We start from the raw sequence: 27296 nt of genomic DNA, 5'->3' as shown, positions 1-27296 counted from the left end.
CCTGTTTTTATATAATATAAAGCTAAACCTACAAAGCTAACAAGCCTAATCATGAAAAATCTAACACATGAATCAGTATATACATCATTCTTCTTACATTCCCCTCTGTTTTTCTTACATTTGCACAGTCCATTTTTGTTATTGTTTTATTCTGTCCCAAGGACTCAGCGTCTTCCCACGGGATGCTCTTCGATAAGAGCATCGTTCCTATTTTGCGGCTGCGTCCTACTCACATTCCACTTTCTTCACAAGCAACTTCGACTTACACGATTAAAACAAGTTTATAATGCTGAAATAATACCTTAGAATAATTATAACAGTAAATATGGTATAACCTACGAACAATTATTCTATCATTCCCTCCTGTTTATCACATATTTGCTCAAACCCTTCGTCCAATTTCCTTCACTCATTATTATGAAAAAAAAAATATTTACCCCTTTTCTTATGAAAACAAAATGTTTACCCGTCAGAAGCACCGTTAATCTGTATTCATAGTCACCTAAATCTGGAAACGAATTAGCCATGTAACAATGTACGCCATCATCATCATCATCATCACCTTTAATGTCACGATCCAGTAAAGGATACAATTGAGCCATTCGGTTCCAAATGGGGGGGAGTGCTGTTGTCATCAATCTGTTAAGGAGAGAGCGCAGACAAGGAATACAACAAACAACATCCACTTAAGGTCAGGAAGCTGCACAAACAGCGATTGATACCAAAATTGAGGACACCAGAGCTTCGCATTTTCCCAAGGCATTCATCCAGGAGTCCCACATGGAGTGTGGGACAGAGTGTTCCTTCATCCTGCCATTCAAGGGATCAGGATCCCTCTACGGCCTCGGTGAGGCTGCCATCTGCAGCTGTGCTGTTGGGAACGAATGTGCAGAACTGCTCTCAGATAATAGCACATTCTCCTCTCTCAACCAACAACACGTCAACAACCCTCGTGTTTTGGAACACCACAAGCGAGGTGGCTGATAGCTGTTCATGCACAGCTTCAAACCCACTCTGTGTCCAATTGCCCAAATTTTGTACGTTGCGATGTATGTAGTTGATCCTGTCTACGTTCTTGCTATGTTTTTAACACCACCTACAAAAGGAAGGACTCAAATCCTGCTGTTATCTGATTCATTAATAATTTGTACGCACTCTGAACCCCACTGGGAACAACAATGGCATCAATGCATGTTGGATCATCTTGGTTTTGCCAATTTACTGCTCTTTTCTGATGTTGCCAATGATTTGCCACGGCAGTGGATCATTTAGTTGTTAACTCTTGTACAGGCATGGGATGTACAGACACAAGTAATGACAAAGTCACCAGAGCACAAAGGTCTGTTACATTCATGGATAAACAAAATTTCAAACAGTCGAGCATCGACCACCACCACCACCAGCTGTCCCGTCTTGGCTCCAATCATCTTTCTATCTTGAAGAGAGAGAGGTTACCAGCACTTCACCTCTCTATGTGGTGCAACTAAAAGTGTTCTCTTCCTGTACTTGATCAAATGTGTGTGTCGCACAATGCTCTTGTGCCAGTCCCCTCTCCTGCCCCTTCAGGAAAGGCAAGGGAAGGACAGCCCACCTTTGGTTCAGATCGCATCTCATACTCCCGTCGACGTAAGAGGGAGCCTGGATAGTCAGTGACTCTGTGCAATGGCCAGGCCTTGTGACTCCACAACTCCAAAACAGCTGGGGGAGTCCCAAGTCCTCGCAGCAGTCAAGGTTGTCAACACCACTTGGAATGGCCTTCCCATTGCGGCCTGGACCAACACTTGGGGTTTCACAAGGTCTGATAGGAGGCTGGCCTTCTTGCAGGGGTAGAGATTCATCAGGCAGATTCCTTTGGCATTTCATGAGACAGTTTCACTTCCTCGTCGTAAAGCATAAACATTTTCCTTATATAGTTACTTCAGTCAATGTCTTCCATTCGCCCAGGACCTAATGAGTTATTTATAATGGGTAACATAAATAGTCTTCCATACAGAATTTCAAACGGACAGTCTTTTATTTTCCCTTTTTTTTTTATTTTTTATTTTTTTATCTTCTTACAGTGCAAGCTCGTTCATTTTACCAGTCATGCACTTTAACTGGATAATCAAATGATTTGTCCCGTTATTCAACAATCTTTACAATATGACTTCCATTATCACTCCAAATCATTTGTGGTATACTGTAGTGATATATTTACACAATGTCCATGTCACAGTAATTGCGCAATTTCAACCCAGTTTGAGAACACATTAAAGAGCATTAGGCAATATTAGTATAGTCCTATTTTGTTCAGTTGAATAATAAAATCCCACCTAAAGGATACTGTGCTTGTATGTGTGACTTGTATAAAACACACTAAGTAGCATTTCCTTATGAATTACGGTTTATACAAGTCACATGCTCGACATTGATATGCAGCAAAGCGATGTTCCACAATCTTTCCCCCCTGAAGAGACGTGACAAGGCCCACGACTCTTAATTGCTACCCACGTAAACAGGCCTTATGGAAGGATGGGGTCACCTTCTTTACTACATATGATTCAACATTTCCTATTACCTCGTTATTTTCCCAAAAGGTTCACTCACTATTTGGCTTGTCTGTCAGTATTGTGTTGTCGAGTGGCGTGTTATCATCTGGTATTTGGTCTACTAAAAGTACGCCATAAATGCCAACAGATGTTCCTTCTGTGTGTGTGTGTGTGTTTTGTCTCATTACTGTTTGAGAAAAATGTTTCTCTTGGTACCCCGTTTGCGTACATGTTGTCTGAGTGTTATTCCATCATGCTAAGTACTTGCCATGTCTTTCACGTGTACACATTGTCTAAGCGTTGTTTTATTATGAAAAGTACGTCCCGTTATATTAATGCATTATCTCTGTCTATTTTCTGCTGTTATTGTACGTTTTTTAGAAATGCCATATCTGGGGATGATATCCCTGCAAAGTGCTTTTGCCACCATCAACGCGTCTGAATGTTTGGTATAGGGAATAGTTCTAGCCATTTCGAAAGGGCATCTATGATGACCAAACAATAGTTTTCCCCTTACTTCAGTTCAATTAAAAAAATTAAAAATGAATAAACATATGAATAAGATGAAATGGATAATGTGGTGAAGTGTTACTTGGTCTCAAGTTACCTAGTATACTGTGTCTTGCACATGACAAGCATGCCCTACAGAAAGTATTGGAATCAGAATCAAAGTCATAAGTTGTATAATGTTGACTCATTAGGATCATTCAACGCAGCAGCCCATTCGTATGAATATTTAGGTAAAATAAGTAATCTGTTTGGCCATACATAAATGTTAAATGTTAATGTCGCACCAGGGTTATATTTTATCTTATTTATTTATTCTTTTTTTATTCAGAGTTCTTGTTCTGCTTCAGGACTTTGTTGTTGCATGCCATTTAATATGCCCTTGTGTAAATTCGTATGTCTTTCACTGCTAACACATACGTTTATCCTGTAGCTGGGTCTGTAGCTGTCTTAACTGCAAATGCGTTCCCATGGGACACACTGTCTGTGCCTGATGTGTGTGTTGCACACTTGCAGACGGCCAGAGTGTGTGTGCCAGCTGTATTGCATCTAAAAGCTTTGATAAGAGTTCTGCACGGATAACTGGCTTGCCCGTTGATGTAACCATGCCTCTAATTCTTCCAATACCATGCAAAGGTTATTGCCATTGTGGCAAACGCGAGAACTGGAGTTATTTCTGCCAACTCCTGCACTGTAAAAATGAAGGAGTTCAGTTTGTAAAAAATAAATAAAAATATGGAAACTCGTTGCCTTAGAAATGATAAGTAAACTTAACTTGAACTCTTTACGTGTAAACAAGCTATCAATACTGAGTGCACAGTACTACCACCAACTTAATTATTTTGAGTTTATAGCGCTAAATGGTTACAAGGGCTAACACTTGTATAGCGCGCATCTACTTTTGGTAATCAAAGTGCGTCACACAGTGTACCTCATTTACTTCCTGATAATGAATTGATGGATGGATTTTATATTTAAAAAACGGTATGCCAACAAGGATATATCAGCTATTGCGTGCAATAAATGTTTTTGTAACAGGAAAACAATAAAAATGTGAAGTTCCAATGGGATAGATAGCATTTCACCATAAAAAAAAAATCCAGAAGTTCTAAATATTTAATTTGTTTACGACATGTAAACTCAAGACAACTGAGTAAATTAATTTCTTCGTCAGGAATGACTAACAACTTAATCAAAATGAGTGTTTAGAACAAATGATCAAAAAGTGAGTTAGTTCAACACAATACTTCTGAGTAATATGAATGTTTGTGTTTACAGTGTGGCAATCATGTCTTCCTCCATCCTCAGGAAGTAGTAACAATGTGACAATGAGACATCGTGCGTCTCTTTAGTTACATGTTGTCTCAATACATACAAGGTAAATGTCTCGCTAGTGATAAAAAGATCATGGTCGTTTGTTAAAACAATGCAGAGACTGCACGTGGCACTCTCAAAATCAGGGGATGGAACAAAACTATGGTTGCACTTAAAAAACAACAACTTGGAAATGAGGCACCATCCATTGCTGCACTTGTTTGTACAGCAATGGATGCTGCAATAACTGCTCTTCCACAGTGCGGCAATGCACCGTCCAATTCGAAAGAAAAAATATGCCATTAGTTTCGTTTTGTCTCTATCTTGCCGCACCAAAACTGAGGTCGAAAAATGACCTTTACAATCTATCAACTGAATAAGGGCTCGGCATAATTTAAGATAATGCTGTGCTTAACACTAAAATTTGCTTTATTTCACAAAAAACTTTCCTTCTTCATTGGTCTACCTTAAAGGTGATGTCATTTGAGGTCTTCACTATTACATTTTTTCACCAATGATTCCTGCATAATTTGGATCAACAATCAACACAGTGTGTGGCAATCCTCAAGCTTCTACCACAAGTGGCGGAGGATTCTTGCCTGTTGTGTCCACACAAAGTTGTCACTATAAATCCTATTTATATCCCCTCACACATTTTACACAGTCACACTTTTAGCAGTGTTTTTTCACGGAGTTTAAGTACATACAGGACACCGTCGCCCTTACAGTTTTATAGACTTACTCTGTCTTTTACCTTGACATTGACTAGTATTCTCAAGCCTTACACAGTTTTAAAGACTTACTCTATCTCACAGTTTTACAGACTAACTCTGTCTTACAGTTTTATAGACTTACTCTGTCTCACAGTTTTATAGACTAACTCTGTTTTACCACTTGACCAGGGACTAGTGTTGTCAAGGTTTTTTTTTTACCAGCGCGCGATTCACTCATCCACGAGTGTTGTGAGTTTCCTACTCACCCAGAGATTTCTTCACTGCTCCGGCTTCCTGTGAGCCTTCAGTTCCCAGAAGTGGAGCCAAAGACCAGTCCCACAAAGGGTCTTAGAGCCATGGCCATGGATTTTACCTTGACAGCTGGAAACCGTCCGGCATATAGGGATCCGGTTCGAAGGACCAATTAAATGTCAGGTTCACACCAAGTGAGACATTAGTAAACAATGCACACAATGAGGAGAGAAGACACTCCACAAAAATATTGTCTTTTTACTTGCAAGGAGAGCGCAGAGAAGTGTACGATTACAGTTCCTAAAACCCTCTGCCCGGCTCCTGAGCCTCCTCTCTTTTTATTCTCTTCGGAGTCCCTGATTACAAAGGTGTTCCAGCTCTAAGGGAAAGGGGAGCGAAAGCAGCTGGAACACTATGAACTTGTTTTGTGTGTGTGTGTGTGTGTGTGGGTGTGCGTGTGCGCGCGTGGGTGCGTGTGTGTAGGGGTGTGTGTGTGTTTGTGTGTGTGTGAGCCATTAGCATACATATGTGGAAGCAAAGCACATCAAGCAAGTTGGGCGTAGATTTGGAAAAAGCTAAAGCTAATCCCACAAGTTAATAAAGCTAAAAGGCCTTGTCCACAAGAATCCAACACATGAATAATAAAATACATTATTATTCTTACAGTAACCTATCACACCATGTCTGATAGAAGACCTCAAGTTTAGTCGCACGCCATTTATGCTCTAGCTTCCTACCTGATTGTTTAAGTGAGCGGGTTTCCTCAGTAAACCACGGAGTAGGCCGTTTAGGATGAGTTTTGTCTAAATGGTTTAACGGAGTCAAGCGCATTTAGCAGAGCAGCATTAAAATAATTTGTGAGATTGTCAATCGAACCAATATAGCTCGGAAACAAAGCAGTTGTCAGGCGCAGTAGCTCAGACAGCGCAGCTGTGTTTGAAGAACTAATATTTCAGCCGCTACAGTTTTGATTGTGGTCAGGACCATGGTAATGAGCCCGCACTTCAAATTTTATAAAGTAATGGTCAGACATAACAGTAGTATACGGTAACACCATTACATTTAAGCATGCTAAACCTTGTGTTAGTACCAAATCTAAAGTATTACCATTTTTATGCGTCGCTTCGTCAATTATCTGCGTGAAATCAAAGCTATCAATTATTGTCTGAAACGCCGCTGTAAGTGGTTCCGACGGGAGATTCATATGAATGTTAGTCACCCATAATCACTATGTTATCTGCATGAGTTATCGAATCAGCCAAAAACTCAGAGAACCCATCGAAAAATCCAGCGTTCAAGCCAGGGGGACGGTAAATAACTGCTAGAAAAAACGGCAATGAGGCTGTAGATCGCATAATGAGTACTTAATATGTTTTAGAGGCGTCGCTAGAATGCGGGCTAAGTTTGAAATCAGATTCATAAGGGCTACACCCCCACCTTTCTTTTGAGGGCGCGCAACATGTGAACTAACGAAGTTTGGAGGCGAGGCCTCATTTAGCGGTAAAAAATTATCAGGTTTTAACCAGGTCTCGCATAGCCCAATCATGTTAAGTTTATGGTCTCTTATGAGGTCATTAACTAACAGGGCTTTCGAAGGGAGTGACCTAATATTAAACAGACAGAGTTTCAGTAAAATAGGTTTAGCCAGATAATTGCCCATAATCAGATTCCTAATCATAATATTAATACGATTGCGTTCCCTGGGTCCTGTATTGTACCCCGAACAACTATAAGCGCGGCGGGAGGGTACGACTTTATCAGCTCTCGAGTACTATTATTATCATATTGCACCACCTCAGTAGAAACAATATCGCTATGTGATGCAGAAATATGTGGTGTGTACGGCTCTAATCTAAATAATAATCTATCTGTGTTGTCAAAGTTTTGTATAGCACTAGTTAACTCTAGCCTTACAGACTCCATACCCGTTCTTACAGGTTTGCTAATCGCCTGTAACCCGACCTGCTCTGATGTGAACTGTCATGGAAGGCTCAAACAGTAATCTATATTTCTAGAAAGAGTGATGGCGCCTTCCCAGTTAGGGTGAAGGCCTAACGTCCACCTTAAGCAGGTCGGGTCGGCCCCAGAAAGAAGGCCAATTATCTACAAACTGCAGTCTCTGCTCACTACAAAAACCAGCCACCGGTTAAGCGAGAATAATCTGCTAAACCTCTCATCATTGCCTCTCGCAGGCAAGGGGCCAGAGACAATTACTCGATGCGGACTCATCTTTCTAGCGAGATCACAAGTCCTAGCTATGTTCTTCTTTGTGATCTCTGATTGCCTCATCCTAGTATCATTGGAGCTGACGTGTATCACTATGTCGGAGTACCTAGTGTTGTTTGCCCTGTGCTGGTGTCTAGTCCTTTTGCCAGTCAGCTCCCTAAGATTAGCTTCAATGTCTGGTGCTCTGGCCCCAGGAATACACATTACAGTGGCTGGATTTTTTTAGCTTAATGTTACGGGTAATGGAGTCACCTATTACTACAGTGCGGGAGCCAGTAGACCGAGGTGGAATGGGACTAGCTAACGGACTGAAGCTGTTATGCATCTGAACAGGCTCACTGCGATTAGCAGGCCGCTTAGGGCTAATGCTAACCGGAATAGCAGGTTGGCTACAACCCATACTAACAGTTGTGTCCACCACATCTACGGTTACCACATTATTCTGCTCTAGCTGACAGACACGTCTCTCTAGCAGGGAAAGCCTTTCAATGAGACGAGTGCAAGTAGTGCACGAAGACGTAGTTGCGTGTAGTCGCCCAGTGGATGAAGGCAGTTGAGCAGCTGAAGGGCAGCCGAGGAAGCCCGCCGGTGTCCGAGTTGTTGTGCGGCCGAGACTGATGAAATCGGCGATCCGCTGCTTCCAAAAAATCTTAGTCATAGGATGCGAGGGTAAAAAGACTCGCTCGTTCGGCGTTCATCTCTCCGGCGTATCTGCAAACAAACTAATCTTAAAACTAATCTATATCTTATTTAACAAGGTCCAAAACTGGTCTCCATCTTTCAAAATTAGCAGTCCTCATCTGCAGTTGCGCCGTCAATTGTTCCATTGAGTATATTTGTTTGATTTTTTTGTATCCATTGCGCAACTGTGGGTTGTTCAGGTTTTAACCAGTTGAGTGTCACCATTTTTCTTGCAGTCATTAGGAGGAGATGAAGCAAAACATTTTTATCTGATTTGAATCTGAAAATACATCCAGCAAAAACATTAAAGGATCCAGGGGAAGAGTCACTTCAAGAAGTTTTTTCTAATATTCCTTTAAGGTCTTTCCAAAAAGCTTGTATGATGGGGCAGTCCCAGAAAATGTGGGTATGATCATCCACCAGTCCACATTTCCTCCAACAGTTGTTACTTACCCCACATTTGAGCAGACAACACTTTAATGGGGTCCTGAAAAATCTTATTTTGGCTTTCCAGTCGAACTCTTTCCACAGTTGACTCTCCACCCCCCTATGACATCCAGAGCAGACATCTCCCCGGGTATCATCATCCAAGGTCACATTCATTTCCAGTTCCCATTGTCTTTTCATGTATTGTGTTGTCTGACATATTCCCTAATAATTTATTGTACATCAAGGACACTTGTTTTTTCATTCCACTTTCATTCTCAATCAACTGAATGAAATGTTTTTCTATATGCGTTGGTTCCCTTGTGATATGACCCCAATCACTATGTTTAGTTATATAATTTCTTATTTGTAAGTACCTATAGCGATCCTTTGAGAGTAGGTTAAATTTGCTGCTGAGTTGGGCAAAGCTTTTAATCACATTTCCTTCAAATAACTGATTCAAAGTGCTAAGGTTATTTTCAGCCCATCCAGCAAAGCCCCTGTCTACTAGGGATGGGAAAAACTCAATATTCCCGCTTATAGACATGGCCCGAGAAAGGGACACCTCTCCCTTTATTTGTTTTTGCACTTGTTTCCAGACATTCAATGTATGTTTAACCGATAAATTTTCTATTTTAATTTGTATTTGAGACTGCAGACTCAAAAAAGGAACAGCTGAAAGGGAAATACCTGGCAATGAATGCTCATCCAATGAAACCCATTACACTTCCGGATCTTGTAAGATCCAGGCCGCCATTGCTGTTATTTGGGCAGCCCAATCATATAGTTTAATATTAGGAAGTCCGAACCCTCCATGTATATCCGCCATCAAGATTTTAAGGCGAACTCTTGGTCTCTTGTTCTGCCAAATAAATTTTGATATTGAATTATCTAGTGATCTAAATGCAGACTGGGGTATAAAAATAGGGAGGCTTTGAAACAAAAACAGTAACCTTGGAAGAATTCTAATACATTCAATTCTTCCCATGAGAGACAGTGGGAGTATATCCCATTCATTCAAGTCAATTTTGATTTCCTTAAACAATTTGTCAAAATTTGATGAAAACAACTGTTCGATCTTAGGCGTCAGAGTTACACCCAGATATCTAAATCCCTGTCTAGACTGCCTAAAAGAGACCAGGCTATCTAATTGTGATGGCCACTTCCCCACAAGCATTAACGCTTCAGATTTATTTTGTAACCTGATGCCGTACTATACAGATCAAGACTATTGAGCAAGGCAGGCACAGAAGTGATGGGGTTCTCCCAAAATAATAAGACATCCTCAGCAAAAAGACACAATTTATGATAGGCATCAGTTTCATCCCTTATTCCCTGTATGTGCGGATTTGATCTAATTAACTCAGCAAGCAGCTCAGTGCTAAGAGAAAATAATGAGGGCGAAAGTGCTTCACCCTGTCTAGTCCCGCGTCCTAGTGGAAAAAAATCAGAGCAGTAAGCATTAACTCTCACCCTCGACTTCGGGTGTTTATAAAAGATTTGGATCCATTTAAGAAATGTATCATTGAAGCCCATATATTGTAGAGTCTGTTGCAAAAAATACCAATCAACCCGATTGAACGCTTTCTCAGCATCCAAACTCAGAAATAATGATGTGGTGCTCCTTTTCTGTGCTAGCAATTGAAGATCACACAGGGGCGGCGGCATAATGTGGCCATTAATGTATAACATTGACGGCAAACATTTAGAATCAAACCTATGTAGATATACGCAGTAACATGTGTATATACACATGTGTATACACACCAACCTACATCTACATAAAAAATATGAGGAACACTCATTTCGGCCTGTACATAGTACAGAGGAAAAAATACTCTAAGTGACAGTGCTGCAGTGCTGTAGTGAAATGTAAGGAACAGCATTGGATAAAAATAAAACTAGACTAACAGTAGTATAAAACTAGACTAACAGTAGCCCTTCTAACATTGTCTACCCCTTGTCTACTAGCTATAAAGCCTGTCTGATCAGGTTTCACAAGTTTATATATAGAGTGTATGTATATATATATATATATATATATGATTTAGCACTGAATGCTCTTAGCAATAATGACGGTAAGTATTTTCATATCAACACACAGGAGACTGATAGGGTGATAGGATGTGCATAAGGTTGGGTTCCTTCCCATCTTTATGAATAACACAAATAATCGCTTCAGGCCATGACTGAGGCGGCTCACCTGTTGTAAGTGCATAATTATACATCTTATGGAAAAGTGGAGTCAATTCCTTTTCAAAAGCTTTATAGTGCTCTCCCGAGATGCCGTCAACTCCTGGGGTTTTATTATTTTTGAGTTTTAAGATACTGTCTCCAATCTCTTCTTTTGTAATCGGACATGTTATCTGATCTGTCTCCTCCTCAGTCAGTTTATCAAGATTAATTGAATTAAGAAAGTTTCTAGTTTTCTCCTTATCTGGGTAACTTTCTGCTTTATACAATTCCTGGTAATAAGAGGCAAATGCATTCGTAATATCTTTGGGCTGAAGTATCATACCTCCAGTATTCGGGCATCTTATCTTCCGCACTCTTCTACTTGATTGCGCTTTACACAGCTGAAATGCCAAGAGCTAGCACTGTTACTGAATTTGTAATACTTCTGATTCAAGAATCTAAGATTTCCTTCCGCTTTACAGGTTAATAAATCGTTTAATTCCTGTCTTTTCTCCTTTACCGTGGTAAGTATGCTTTCTTCATGCAATGTTTGATAATCTCGCTCTAATTTACGGATATCATCTTCCAACTGTGTTAGTTTCGCAAGTCTTTCCTTTTTTTAATCTAGAACAGATCGCAATAATGTTGCCTCTTAAAAAAACACGTAGCTTACCTCCCATAATACTGTAGGAGACATCTCACTGTTATCATTAAGTTGAAAATACTCCAGTAGGCATTTTTGCAATTCCTGTTTAATTTTCGGATTATTTAGGATAGACACTTTGGCTTGGCAATATTTGAAGCTTCTATTTTGAATCATCTTTAATTTTAAACATACTGGGGCGTGATCTGATATAGTAATTGCTTCCATATTACATTGAATAGCTCTGAAAGAATCCACTGCAGACATCAAAAACATATCTAATGGGTGCCATGCACGTGTGAGAAAAAGGTAAAGTCTCTTTCCTTGGCATGTAAATGGCGCCAAACATTAACCAAGCCTAATTCCTCCATCAATGTTGTTAAAGCCAAAGATTTTGGGGATATGGAGCCCGAGTCAACAGGTAGTTTATCAATATATCCTCTCAAAACACAGTTAACCCCCCCTATTAAAACAGTTCCCTCTGCTTTATCAGCTATCAATGATGCAATATTCTTTAAGAAATTCGGGGTATCCTCATTTGGAGCATATAAATTGAGTAAAGTAATCGTAATTCCCTCTATTCTGCCAATTACCATCACATATCTCCCTTCATTATCACTAAAGCTCCTTTCGTGACAGAAATAAATAGCTTTACTGAAGAGAATAGCAATTCCCCTTTTTCTCCCATTTTGATATGAAGAGCTATATTGTTGACTTACCCATTCTCTCCTCAGCTTCTCATGCTCCTTATCAGAAGGATGTGTTTCCTGGGGCATTGCTATTGCACAGTTAAGCTTTATTAACTGGTTCAGTACTTTCTTCCTCTGACTAGGGCTACCCAAACCCTTAACATTATATGTAACAAAATTAAGATTAGCCATCGTTTTGCATAACACACACCTCCATTTCAACTTTATATTGATTCACCCATTGATCACACAAAAAACAGTTTACAATTAGTAGAATGGCCCAACTCAGGACAAAAAGAACACATACAACTGAGAAAACAGCAAACAAATAATTACAGAACAATGTTGGCTTCCACATACCACACTGGATCAGTCAGAGTCCACAGACCTGAGCAACCCAGTCCCGATGTATCCTGGGCGGAGGTTGGTGACAGATCATCCGTGGGGGAAAAAAAAAAAAGAAAAACTTTGTATCGCTGTCGTCCTTTGCGACTTCAGCCATGGATAGTTGTTACTCCACTCGCTTTACATCACGACCCGTCCCATGTTTAACATTTTTGGTTCCTCATCCTAATTTATATTATTAAAAAATATCATAAATGAACTCGGCGATGATAAAATAGAAAAAAAGATGAAAAAAAATGTCACTCCTTTGTATTGAAGAAGGATTCAATCCCTGCATCGGAAAAAGTTGTGCGTCCTCTCCTCAGTCCCGCTCCGGCAGTGCTCCATCCGATCCGTGACAGCTCTGCCTCCAACCGCTCCCTCTCATCCACTCGCACCTACACATCCAACTCTTTAAGTGCCGGGACCGTCATCAGTGAGCATTTTCAGCTCTGCAGGGAAAATACATTTCACCCTTATGTTCTTAAGCTTTAATTGCTTAACAGCATCACGGGCAAGCATTCTCTTCTTCTGTATCTCGGGTGAGAAGTCATGGTCAAAGTAAATCTGGACTCTGTTACACATTACGGTCCTCTGCTCCCATTATTTTTGTATTATGGTGTCTCCTTAACCCTTGTGCGATCTTAACATTCTGTTGTCCTATGGGTCAAAAAAGACCCGCCTTACCAAAGCCCCAAAATAAAGCAACTTAATTGAAATTTAAATCCCAAATCTATTTTGCATGATGAAACAACCTGTTATTTATCAATTCAACACAATTTCATTAATTTTTATCATGTATTTGTGACACAAACAAACAATCATCAATGACCTTTATTACGCTTTTTTTTAAACACAAACCGTCATAACACTTTTCTTTTCGACAGAAAATATATATTATTGCTATTATATAAAATGTGAAGTAATTACTTCTGAAGTAATTGTATTGAAAGGGGAAAAAGTCAACAATATGGAACTTTTTGTTCGCAGTTTATTCTTTTACATTTTTTTATGAAGTGAATCATAAAAATACTTCTCTTAATAACAAAACAACAAAATGTTGCTTTCCTTTCTGAACAATTTTCAACATAAACTCTATTTAGCATATGTCGGACAGCATGTGCGAATGTGAGAATGGGCTTTGCGGATGTATGTACGGTGCATTGCTTTTGTCTTGGAGTCTTACTTCCAGGGTCAGAAATTGCATCTTTTCTCTTTTGATTGACCCAGCTGCAGCCTCAGGCGGATCAAGACAAGATTCAGGTTCCTGAATATCTTCCAAAATGGCTTCAGAGGCCTCTGATTTTTTCGATGTTTGGTGTGATGAACAGGAGAAAGGTTGGTGAAATTTCCTGGACATTAAGCAGTTGAATATCTTGTTGGCACTGGAGTCAAGCTTTTGATGTTTGGTGCATTTGTTCTTACTTGGTTGCTGTCTGAAATTGATGAGGACCACGCAATCTTGCTATTTGACAAAAATGTCCGTCAGCTTGAGGGGTTTCTCTTCTTCATCTGAAGATGCATCATCTTCTGAGTTTCATTCCTTCCCACCTTACTCGTCAGATACATCTTCATCCTCTTTCTCCTCCTGGGCTCCTAAAAAGATCTCATCCACGAACTTTTGGACTGTGAAATGTCTATTCATGGACTCAGCAAGAAGCCAAATATGGGTCCTTTGATTCAGAGTATCTTTATATCGTCTTTACTGAATTTGCTTTTATTATGTCTGATTGTTTTTTTTTTTTTGCTTTGTTTTGGAGCTTGTGTAAATCAATGGGGTAGCTGCAGATCAAAAATGCAGGTGCTGGTCAAATGAAAGTTCAATTCGTACATCAATCTAGTTTCTTTGTTTGTGCTCGTGTGTGTGTCTGTGTGTGCGTGGGTTTGTATGTGTGTTGTTTTGTGTATTTGAGAGAGTTTGTGTGCCCTTTGAACTTTTTTTTCTGGTGTTTATATGCTTTTATAATTCACTGGTCAAAAATGACCCATAAGACAATCTTTGTACCCTAGTGGTGTACAGCCTACATGGAAACATACACAAAAACAAGGTATCACTTTTTGTAATTATGGGGCTATTTAGGAAAAGTCATCAAATTTCAAGTTGGAAAAGATTGTTTAAGGTATTTTTTTCTACAGCTAAACATGGTAATTGGTAAATTTTGACCCACAAGAGAACACAGAATAATCAAGAAATTGAACAACTAGAGAGCGCGGGGCAGCTTTGGGATCCTTTGGTTTGGCGGAGAGGGCTCTGTGGGCCCTCTCAATGGCAATGTCGAGCTCCGGGGAAAGTTAAAGAGCAGATTTAACCCTTCTGCCCGAGTTATTTTTTTACCCCTCTCGCGGCATTTTGACCAAAAACAGGACAACATTTTGAAGGGTGATAACTGAGTCATTTCTGAATATTTTTTCATTTTCAACCACTCAAAATGTTCAGTGGCACCAGACCTATCCATACATATATAGTTTTTATTTTTATTTTTTATGCCCTCTATGGACACTAACAGCTGTGGTATGCCAATAGCAAAGCTAACTCTGCTGTATATATCTAAAGAAAAAAAAAATCAAATTAGAATATTTCATATGGCATAATTAGACCATTGAATAAGTCAAAAAGTCATAACAATTTTTTGAGGGGGAATGTCCCTATTTTTGACAATGGCAATTTCCAACTTTTTACCCCTCTCGCGGTGTTTTGACAAAAAAATGGACAACACTTTGAAGTGTGATAACTATGCCATTTCTGAATATTTTTTCACTTTCAACCACTCAAAATGTTCAGTGGCACCAGACCTATCTATACATATATAGTTTTTATTTATTTATTTATTTATTTATTTACTGCCTCTATGGACACAGCAGCTGTGGTATGCTAATAGCAAAACTAACTATGCTGTATATATCTTAAAAAAACAAAAAAAACTAATTGGAATATGTCATATGACATAATTAGAGCATTGAATAAATCAATAAGTCATAACAAAAATGTTTTGGGGGAGATGTCCCTATTTTTGACAGTGGCAATTTCCAACTTTTTACCCCTCTTATGGTATTTTGTCCAAAAAATGGACAACACAAAAGCGTTGTAACAAGAAATGTGCTGGAAAAGGCACATGGACCACCTTGTTGCCCGCCGGCGGCAGGAGTAAGTGCTGCAAGCCTGTAATAGCACACACACACAAAAACCTCAGATGACATCAGATGACAAGGCAGCTTTGATAGAAAGCTGGACCAGGATGTCAACAGCCCCTTTGCAGTGGTTGTAATCAGTTATGATTCTTGGCTTTTTTTTTTTTGGTGTATCCAAGAACACTTCTGGGTCATTGTGTTTTGTGCTCAAAAGTAACACACCTCTTTTGGGCATGTAGGACAATAGGGTTGTGTGGGGCAAAAATGCAAAAACCCTGTTTTTTTTTAAGGGTTCCCACCAGAGTCATTTTTTTCAGCTCCATGGTCAGGGGGTAGGAGGTAATACAATTATCTGTTGTGACCGTGCGGCCCTCCAATTGGTCACAAAGCCCCAACACGACTCTCATTGCTTGATTTCGTTCCATTTGTCCTCCCGCAGTCTTTCCGATGTACACCTCCATATTCCACGCATAGGAGGTGGAGATATCGGCAGGTGTCGAAATTTTAATCCTATATTTAGCAGGCTTGGACGGGCAGCGGGCCCGCAAGGATTCCAGCTGCTCTTCCACACAATTCTCCAAAATAGGTTTTCTTGCTTCCTTTAGAGATACTTTTCTGGCCATCTCTATTGCAGCGCGCTCATACACGTACACACAAACACGCACACACAGGAACGCACACACAACTGAAAGTATTGCGTGCGAACATGCGTGCACGAGCAGACACGCAGATGCACACAAACATTCACACACGAACATCTGGTAAGTACTCTTATTTCAGTGAACACTCATAATTGTCCCATTGATTATGCAGGCGCGCATGTGCCCGCACACACACACACACACACACACACACACACACACACACACACACACACACACACACACACACACAGTAATCTAGCCAAGATGTATCAAGGGCATGGATGACTGTTTCTAAGTGCTGATGGGAAAGGAGGGGCTTTACCTTAGCCAGCTGTCTAAGGTGAAAGAAGCTCGACTTTACAACAGCGCTGATTTGCTGGTCCAATTTAAGATCACTGTCCATTTTAAAGCTCAAGTTTGAGACTGTTAGCTTTAAATATGAAGCCAGGGGGTCCAGGACAACAGGGTGGGATGGAGACGAGCCACTGGGACCGAACACCATAACTTCTGTTTTCTTTTCGTTGAAATTTAGGAAATTTAGTGACATCCACTCTTCGATGTCCTCTAGGCAGGACAAAAGTGGTCTTAAGGAGGAAGCTTCTTCTTTGCTTTTTTTCGGGATATAGATTTGACAGTCGTCCGCATAGCTGTGGAAGGAAATTCTGTGTTTTCTAAGGATGGAACCCAAGGGCAGTAAATACAGTGAGAACAGCAATGGCCCCAAAATAGAACCCTGTGGAACACCATAGGAGAGGGGCAGAGCGGGACTCAGAGGAACCTAGGCAAACAGAAAAGGTACTGCCACCCATCCCATCGGCATCAAATCTCTGTGCAACAAGTAGTGAAGGGCCTGCTCATGGCGCTGAGCGGTGTCCTCATTCGCTCCAATGCGGCCCTCCGCGACTCTTGTTTTCCAAATTTGTCACATTGTCTCTCAGTCCCTTAAAAGACGTTTCCAGTCTCGTCAGAGAAAGTTGAGTTTGCATATGCCCCTCCTGGTTGTCTTTCCTCAATTTCTCAAGCTCTGCCAGTATTTATGACTCATATTCAGGCATGCTATTGAAGTATATTTTAAGATAGATTAATACAGTCAAAGCTAGAATGCCCCAATAGTTAGTTGGGAGATATCGCCATTAAACCTCTGGAATGGTCTTAGCTCAGGGGAAGATACTTTGCAGGTCTACTGGGGTTAACAGATCACTGGTTCTTCAGGGGGAGAGCCTACACTACATAATTGGCGTCACGAGCAGGATCGTGCTCGTCTCAGGGGGGTTGCGGCCCGCTGAGACACAGACGTATCAGCCGGCTGAAAATAAGGTGAGTCGTTTCTCTCACTTTGGATGTTGTACTTCTGTGCCTGGCGGCTGTTTGAAGTCCTGGGGCAGTTAAGAGCATGTGTGTGAGCGGGTCTGATGGCTGGTTGATCATGGAAATGTGCTCCCTGAGTTTTTATTTTTTTATAACTATAAATAATAAAAGGGGAAAAGCCCTTCGTTAAATAAGAAACGAAATAATGGTAAGAAGTAATAATAAAATAAGATAAGAATAAAATAAATAAAGCAAACACAAAATAGGACATTAAATGGGGCAGAAATGTGCACAAGTAAAATGGGAAGACATGTCTATATGAGAGATGAAAGAAAATGAGATGATGAGAAATAAGAAGTGTGACTGAGAAATGTTCTAAGGTATGAACATTGGGATGTCGTTGAAGATGTCCTGCAGGGCATGTGGACATTCTTGGATGATGAAGGAAAATGTTCCAAGGAGAGAACATTTGATATGAATGAGATTACGACATAGGAATAATTTGACTATATATCCTGGCCAGGATGTCTATTTTAGCTTTGGTCTGAGTGAAAAGAGAAAGATGAAGTGAAAAGAGAAAAGAGATGACGTCAAGAAAGTTCGGATGAGTGCAGAATTGGAATGGAAATGGAAGCCGAACAGAAAGAGAATAGGACGCGTCACCACGTACAAGTTTGGGCACAGCACGGATATGGAACACATTTGAGGCGCAAAGCGAGCGTGTAGTGTTGACGGTTGGGCCAGGAGCTACATGTGTCGCTGGCTCATTACGGAGGTTCCTTGTCGTGGCCGGTTCAATTCCGATGACACGAGATGGGTCCGGCGATCAAATGTGTTCTGGTCAAAGTCGCGTGAAATTTTGACCCGGCAAGCGGACCATCAGTTTGGCTTATGGAGGAACCGCGGGGTCTGAGAAGAAGTGTATGAGTACGTAGAATTTGGGCCCAAATTAAGGGGTTAATAATGGTATGCCATTATATAGAATATATTTATTTGGTGCGGGCCACAGTAATATTTAGAAACCTGCAGGAGTAATGTTAAAGATATAGAAAGCGCTATAGAGAATATTAAGATATTATGATGACAGTAATAATAGTACTAATAATATGACAATAGTGATATGATGATAAGTAATGATAATACTTATTGTAGTTAGAATCCGATCATTCAAAATGCAAACGTGCAGCTGCGCCGAGCGAAAGCGGCTTCGCGGTCCTAGGAGGCTGAGCACTATATAGTCTCGTTAGGATATTAAAATTAATATTCATTTAGAAGACGACGATAAACGATGATTCTTGTGCTGTAATTTGTTACTATAGTATGTGTGTCGTTCAATGTGTGTGAGGCCCGCTCGTATGTGGTTGTGTGTATGTGTGCGCGCATATCTCTCAGTGCTTAAGGAGAGAACGGCCGTTCAAGTGCTCAATACTAATGTTTTAACACCGTTGAAGACTGATTTCTATGACTTTTTAGTGTATTTACTAACCTGTGGCAAGAATAGGAGAGACACACGTTGAGCTGCTGTTGTCATCGCAGAAGGAACATTTATTATTCCTCCGTGCTCAACCGCTACTCTATGCCACAAGTGCCGCTGCACCTCCTAGTTGATGGCTGTGGATTAGCTACCTAGAAATGAGTGAGAAACTATAGAATTTAAACTAGGGAAAATAAATACAAATAACAAAATTAATTGTAGGGGTCTCTGTTTTTAAACATCTGATTTCAACTCTCTACAGTAACAATTTGAATTTAGATGGTGCAGCGACAATGGATAGATTTTTGAAATACAAGCATATGCCTTTGATGAGGAAGTGATTGAATATGCAATGTTGGATTTTTCTCAACTGACACCTTTTCTCTTTGCATGAGAAGCCGAGAATTGTGGACAACATTTCCCAAAGGATGAAGACACGCATAACGATTGGAAGTTTGTTAGAGAAAAAATAGGATCTTGATAAAATAAAATACTTAAACACATGGATAACTAATTACGGCTCTAATGGTTAGTTGAATAAACAAGAAATAGCTGTGTTGTAGGAGTTAAACATTAAAAACCCGGAGGAGAAAACTTAAAAAAGATTAAGACAAATGGTTTTGAGGAAAAGAATACTGGATGAAAATAAGTTTAAAAGGTGGGTGAAAAGGAATGTGTTTAAGAATAAAGAGATGAGTGGCATCGGTTTGCTGTTGTGATAAAGAAGGATATTGGGCAGGAGACAATGTTATCGGAAAGGAAATATAGAAAATCCAGTGAGACTATAAATCTGAATTAGTGATGTCAAGATTGCGGCGTGAACGGGCGGTAATAAAATGTTGTAATTGATCGCGTCAAAATATTTGATGCATTTAACTCATGCGTAGAATGACCACCGATGCATAATCCCACTTAGAAGTGCACAGTGAGCAGTAGAGCGGACACGTGTCACCCTTGGGAGTATAGAGAAGCATTTTGAAAGAAGATGGCAGTTTTAGAAATCTCAGAAAGGTGAATAAATTGGTTTGCCTCAGCGACCGAGGACGAGCAAAGAAGAGTTGTCTTGTTTTGTGTTCATTAAGTCAGTTTAACGGAGGAACACACGAAGTGCTGATAGCACCTACAGCATAGTACAGCATAATATCAGACAATCATGTTCGTGTGCACTTCAGGGACCACTTGTGAAACATAAACTCTGAGACTATTACAAGGGTCACATATAAATGTGGACATTACACTCACATACTTTATTTACACATATGGTTGCAAGTTTTTCTGTCACTGTTCAGAAGCCCTATTGCGTTTTTTGTGGTGAATGAGAGGTGTTGTCGACTACAGAAGCAGTGTTGATGGCTACAATTTTGAAATTTTGATTTTCATCGCATGAGGATTTGTTGTTGTGGTGAAGAGATGCACTGCATAGGAACAGTATGTGGAATGTATATATCGATCTTTTGTCTTTCCATTCCAACAGCGGTTCGTAGAAAGATATGGCATATTTTGGATATGGTTCGAATTGTGATTAATTCCGATCAATTATTTTTTAAGGTGTGATTAACTCGACTCAAATTTTTAATCGTTTGACAGACCTAGTCTAAATATATACAAATCGTAAAAAATGGCTGCATGTATTAGTGACATACAATACAGAATAAAAAAAGGAAAATATCCTAAATAAATGAATCAATTAGAAAATTATTTTTGTGAAATGTTGCAGAGTTTAGTGTTGAGCATGGGACTAGACTTGTCATTTATAGCAAGCCCTTATCTAGATGGTAGATTGTAAAGGTCAGTTTGTGACTTCGGGATTAAATACGGACCAGGCACAGAGTGCCCTGAGGGAACACGTTAGCAGAGAAAATACCTAAGAAGTTACAGGAGGATTCAAAGAGGATCGATGATTATTTCTAACCGATGTTTCCTGTGACCTGCACGCTACAGGAAACTTCCAAGCAGCACATTTTTTACATTTTTCTTCATGTTACTTAATTTTTATTGCATAATCTTTAGTCCGATTAGCTAGATGTCAGTTCCTGGGCATTTGTTATAGGCAATACTGCAGTACCACCGTGTGGAGATTGAGTGGCATTGCACTTTGTCACATGGATGTTCCCCCAGTTGTGGAAGTAGCCATGGCTGCGACCATACCACTGCCTTCTCCGATGAAGCTCAGTGGCAATCTGAGTGCGAATTGGGACATTTTCCGTGTGGAATACGACGATTATGCCCTGGCCACAGAACTGGTGAGCAAGCCTAAAGAGGTCCAAGCGGCTACACTGAGGAGTGTTATGGGAGCAGAGTGCAGACATGTATACAAGCACAACCTGACGCTAAGTGCTGCGGAGCAGGCAGATGTGACCGTCATTTTGAACTCTCTGGAACAATACTTCAAGCCAGCAAAGAATGTGATCTACGAGCATTACCTGTTTGGCTGATGCAAACAGGAGGACGGTGAGCCAATAGACTGTTTTGTCGACTCAACTCAGAGAGAAAGCTGCTACATGTGAATACGGGGCCCTGCGAGACGAGTAATCAGAGACAAAATCGTTATCGGCATTACCAACGAGAATACGCGCAGATGTCTGCTAAGAAAAAAGGATTTAGCACTGGCCACTGCTATTGAGGCCTGTCGAGCAGATGAGCTGAGTGACAGGCAGTTGAGATGTATGGAGCAGGAAAGAGTTCAATTGGACAATATTAATGCCATAGGGAAGCCTGCATTCAAAAGACGAACTGGCTCTACAGAGAAAATGAGCGTCCATCCCAGGCTACAATTTGACAGTCCCTCTGCATGCAAGTACTGCGGCACATCACATGTGTGGGGGAAGGAACACTGCCCAGCTTATGGCAAGAATTGTAACGCCTGTGGTACTGCTAATCATTTTGCAAAGGTGTGCAACAAAGTTAAGAGAAGGGATAGCAAGCCCAACGCAGTTGAGGGGTTGAATGTCGACAGAGAAAGCACGGTGCCGGAAACGAATGATGTATATGCTACAGAGGGCATTGGAGCAGTGAGGACAAGAGGAAAAAAGTGGTTTGTCAATCTTCGGTTCAATGGAAAATTACAGTGATGCCAGATTGACTCAGGAGCCACATGCAACATTATGAGTCACAGAGACAAAAGGAAACTGGCTCCAAGAGATAAGCTCAGGCAGAACAATACCATGCTCAAGCTTTATTCAGACCAAAGGCTGCCATCACTCGGAACTCTGACCATGGATTAGGTGGTGCGGGGCCACAAATACAAACTGGAGTTCGAGGTCGTGAACGCTCGGCAGTTGCCATTACTGTCTGGCTCTGTGTCGGAGGAGATGGGACTAATACGCTTCACCAGTTTTTGTTCTGTCTGTGGACTCTGCTGTTGCATATCTATCAAGGTTTGGGTATTCAATATTTGTGTGTCAGGAATATGGTCTGATAACCCCGCGAAGGGCTTTAAAGCCGCTTCTCTAGCTGTTTTGTCTGCGAAAGCATTCCCCAATGACAGACTGTCTGTCCCCGATTTGTGTGTGGCACATTTACATATTGCAATGTTGCGTGGTAACTATACGGCATCTAACAAATGTTGGAGTAATTGAGCATGTGTCACTGCTCTTCTCGTCGATGTAATCATGCCTCTATTGCGCCAGTATTGTGCAAAGATGTGTACTGTTGCAAATGCGCATTGGCTATCAGTGTAAATTGTAACATCCTTATCCTGGCATAATTTACATGCTTCTGTTCGTGCAACTAATTCAGCAGCTTGAGCAGAATAATGCGACGGCAGTGATTCTGCTTTTAGAATTTCATCTTTCGCAGAGTAGCCAGTCCGTGTTTTCCCAAAATGCATCCTTTTTAGATGACCCATCGACAAATAGCATGAATCCCGTCCCCAATGTCAAATCCTTTAAGTCAATTGTACATTTCGTTGATTTTTCAGCCAGTTCCTGACAATCGTGTCAGACCCCCTCATCAGGAAGTGGCAAAAGTGTGGCCGGGTTTAAATTTGTGCACCGTTCCAAAGAGAGGTGTGGTTGGGACAACAGTATGGCCATGCATGATAAATGTCTAGCTGGTGATAAGAATACCATGTTTGTCTGCAGGAGCAAGGCCGCCACTGCGTGCGGAACTTTCAATGTAAGTGGATGAAACAAAACTATAGAAGAAGAGCATTCCACTGCCATAGAGGCCGCAATCACAGCTCCAACACAAACAGGAAGTGCACACACCACACTATCAAGTTTAGACGAGAAGTATGCTACAGGCCTCAATTTGTCAAAAGCACGGATGTCATACATTTTCCTTTACAGTCCACCATCTGGACAAATGGTTTGGTATAGTCAGGCAACGCTAAGGCTACACTCGACACAAGCATTCGTTTAACCTCACAAAAGGCCTCTTCAGCCTCCGATGTCCAGTTAATCATTGATGTCATTTTCAGGTTTTCCTCATACATCAATTTAGATAATGGTGCAATCAATTCTGCATAATTTGGAATCCACATCCTGCAGTAATTAGTCAAACCTAGAAATGACATTAGTTGTTTCTTTGTTTGTGCTTTTGGTGCCTGCAAGATAATTGTCTTCCTTCAGCACTGAGATTATGTCCCAGATATCTTACTTGTTTCCTGCAAAATTGTAACTTGTTCTTGCTTACTTTGTGTCCCTCTTTGGCTAAGTAATGCAGTAGAGCTAATGTGTCTGTCCTGCAGGTTTCCTCGTCTGGTGACGCTAAAAGAACATCATCAAAAAACAGCAAAATTTGGCTCCCTCCTGGAGGAGTAAATTTGGACATGCTAGCAGCCATTGTTTGTGAATAAATTGTTGGACTCTCACAATACCCTTGCGGTAATCGCGTGAATGTGTATTTCTTTCCCTTGAAATGTGAACGCAAACCAAAACTGACTGTCCTTATCAACAGGCACCGAAAAAAATGCATTACTTATGTCCAGTCCACCACAGTAAAGACAACAGCATCAGGTCGCAATGAGTTTAACAATGTGTGTGGATCTGGGACACAGGGCGCTCTTTGAATTACAGCCAAGTTAACAGCTTTTAAATCCTGTACCATCTTCCATCCAACAGAAGGCGGTGCCTTTTTGACAGGGAATATCGGGGTGTTGCAGGGAGAGTCTGGACATTCGACTACCACTCCTGCTTTTATCAATTCGTCTATCACAGGCCTTGTATGCTTCTGGTTTCAATGGATACTGACGTACACAAGGCCTATATTCGGTTTTGGGTCTTATTTGGACTGGTAATGCCCCTTTAATTAATCCTACATCAGACGGCCCCTGCGACCATAATTTTTGTGGCACGTTTTGTAATATCTCCTCTTTCTCCCCTGTTAACAGTACTTCATGAGAGAGCTGGCTGTGTCAGTGCAAATAGACGCCCATTCGCACTTGCACAGTCCAAAAAAATGCCATTGTGTACATCTCCTCACTGTACTCAAGGCCTTCCCCTGTCTGTACCCAATCCGTAGCACTTTGTGCTGTTTGAACAATGGTCCCCATGTCACTCCATTTGAAGTATTTACCTTTATAGAGAGAAACATGTGGAGCCTGCCATTCTCTATAAAGAGGTGTCAATTCATCCGTCAATTTAACACCGGCTACTACAGTTGAAAGTCCATCTGAATACAGATAATCAACTGTAATGGTCGTTGGTGTGACTTGTGATAGTTTGGCCTCATAATCCTCATCTGATACCTGTGTGTTTTTATACCACATTATGTGTAACGAACCAGCATCCATTCTACCTTCCTGTTTGTCAATCATTTCGTTACCCTTTAATAGGATGTTACTGTGAGTTGCAGTTAGGTCGCTCGGCAAATCTAACATGTAGAAATAGAAAGACGGACGGCCTCCCTAAGGAAAAAGGGAGCTGTCCAGCCTGCAACTCCCTCCTCCTTTTCACTACAATATTCCCCTCGGGAGAGGGGATTAAAGCTAGGCCCAATTTCAACAAGCCATCTCTCCCCAACAAATTCACAGGACATTCCGGCACTACCAACAATGGCATTCTACATGATTCTCCATGTGGGTCTCGTACCCACACGGGGTCAGTTTCACTGACTGTGGACAGTCGACCTTGTGTGGCTCTCACAAACACTTTAGCCCCGGACAACCTAGAGCTGGGAATGTTCTCATTGCATGCTGTTTTGCATGCTCCTGTGTCACACAGGAATGTCATTGGTTTTCCATTTACTATTAGCTGAATTTCTGGTTTTATTCTATCAAATGCCAGTATGTCCTGTAAACCCAAACCAACATATCGTTCAATGTCAAAGTTCATCATTTTCATGCGTTTTGTCATGTTGGGAAGCAGGCTGGCCTAGTCATGCCTTATTCAGAGCATTTTTAGGACAGTCACGGGAAATGTGACCTTTTTCACCACAACACCAGCAACTTACTTCCCCTGTCCAAATTGCTTCTCCTACACCACGGCCTCTGCCAATTCCTCTTCCTCTGCCTCTTCCTCTACCTCTGCCTCTGCCTCTGCCACACTCTTGGTAATACACATCTCCCCCAGCATAAAAAGTCTCAGTGTCAACATTCTAATTCTTATTATTTTTCAAAACTCTCTCTGCATGTAATGCCTGATTTACATACTGCTCTAAATTCCCCGTCGCCATATCAACCCAGTGCTTTTCAACCCAATACTTAATTGCAGGCAGAGAGTTTGCGTGCAGGGCATTTTTAAGTTGCTCTTGGTATTTTCCCTGAGGGTCATCAGTCACGGGAATACCACTATTAGCTTTAAAACAGGCAGTCATCCTAATTCTATAGTATTCAAAAGGTTCGTCGTCCCTCTGTTGCAGTCTACCAATAGTTGTGTAATTTGCCTTTTTTCTGAAATGCTTGGTAACTCTCTCTATGAGGCCCTGAACTCTGCAAATGAGTTCCCTACTGTTATGTGGTAGTATGTCATCATGGTCTTTTGGACCCCAGTCCTCTCTCACATGATTCCAGTCCGAACCCATTGCCGACATCCAAATTTGCTGGGTTTCTGCCCCGTTCAGATGGTAAGAGTGTCTTAAATCTTCCATCTTGACAGTAAATTGATCCACGTCTACTTTGTAAGATGTGATGCCCTCTACGGCTTTTTCATCTTCCTGTGTCCATGTCCTATGGACCAACATAGTTGTTTGTTGTCCGGCAGCAATGTTTGGGTTAGCCACCTCGATCATTGGATACAAGTCTGTCTGGTTATTGTCAAACGTCGCCACCTCTGAAGTTGGCGACAGAGTCCTCCCCAATGTGCGTGACCACTTCTGTCCCAATCCCTCAGACCTCAATACCCTCCGTGTGTTAACTGGAGGTGGAGGTACGCTTAAGGGCAAAGTGGGACAAGGGACGGGCAATCGCCTCAAACGGAGGTGGTGGCACACGTAAGGGCAAAGCAGGATAAATAAGAGGAACAGTTGGCGGTGAGCAAGTCTCTCGCTTTACCCCCCATGTCACCCCCAACCTGCCCCCTCACTGCCACCGGCCCCGTCTCATCGTCCTCTTTTCTATGAAACAAAACCTTGTCCAATTTACTTGGCCCTTTCTCACGCTTTTGCGCCAACACTCTCCAAAAGTCTACGTCCTCATACTCATCCTTTCTCATTTTCGCTTCATTGTTTTTACGTTTAGTCCATATTTCATACTGCAGGTTCACTAATTTGTGTGTGTTAAGCTAGCCAGCAAAGTTATATTTTGTTATCCAAAGGTTCAAATGTTGTATTTTGGCAGGATAGTGACCTTCCACAAACTTCCAATCTTTGCATGCAAGGTTTTGTTTAGGATCACTTTTATCACCGATTTTACTGTTAACTTTCCCCATTTTTTTTTCCTCTAGAGTCAGTTTTATGACACCTAGGGTGTCCTATAGGATTCTTGCCTATTGCGTCGACACAAAGTTGTCACTTACAATCCTGTTTACATTCACTCACACAGTTAACACAGTCACACTTTTAGCAGCGTTTTTCACGGAGTTTAAGTACGTACAGGACACAGTCGCCCTTACAGTTTTATAGACTTACTCTGTCTTTTACCTTGACATTGACTAGTATTCTCAAGGCTTATACAGTTTTAAAGACTTACTCTGTCTCACAGTTTTATAGACTAACTCTGTCTTACAGTTTTATAGACTTACTCTGTCCCACAGTTTTATAGACTTACTATGTCTCACAGTTTTATAGACTCACTCTGTCTTACGACTTGACCAGGGACTAGTAT

General features: G+C 41.0%; 1 protein-coding gene and 1 pseudogene across 4 annotated transcripts in view; one reads left to right on the top strand and one right to left on the bottom strand.

Moving 5' to 3' along the window:
• wdr4 (WD repeat domain 4) overlaps positions 1–27296 on the top strand; it is a 107419-nt gene that overhangs the window by 73259 nt on the left and 6864 nt on the right. For 2 of the 3 annotated variants that reach the window (XR_015089455.1, XR_015089456.1), the window contains one exon: positions 17524–17628. The exons of the other annotated variant lie outside the window; for it this stretch is intronic. The gene's annotated coding sequence lies outside the window, so the exon portion shown is untranslated. The remainder of the gene's footprint in view (positions 1–17523; positions 17629–27296) is intronic. 3 annotated transcript variants of the gene reach the window in all.
• The window catches only part of LOC147136031 (uncharacterized), a 42494-nt pseudogene continuing 21994 nt past the window's right edge, over positions 6797–27296 (bottom strand). Inside the window, exon 4 of the transcript XR_015089459.1 lies at positions 6797–8251. The product of XR_015089459.1 is annotated as an uncharacterized LOC147136031 (transcript). The remainder of the gene's footprint in view (positions 8252–27296) is intronic.

This window comes from Filicampus tigris, chromosome 14 (genome assembly GCF_054856515.1).
Source record: "Filicampus tigris isolate MCC_2025a chromosome 14, RoL_Ftig_1.0, whole genome shotgun sequence".
NCBI lineage: Eukaryota > Metazoa > Chordata > Actinopteri > Syngnathiformes > Syngnathidae > Filicampus > Filicampus tigris.
The sequence above is the reverse complement of the archived record's forward strand: the minus strand, read 5'-3'. Positions and strand labels throughout refer to the sequence as shown.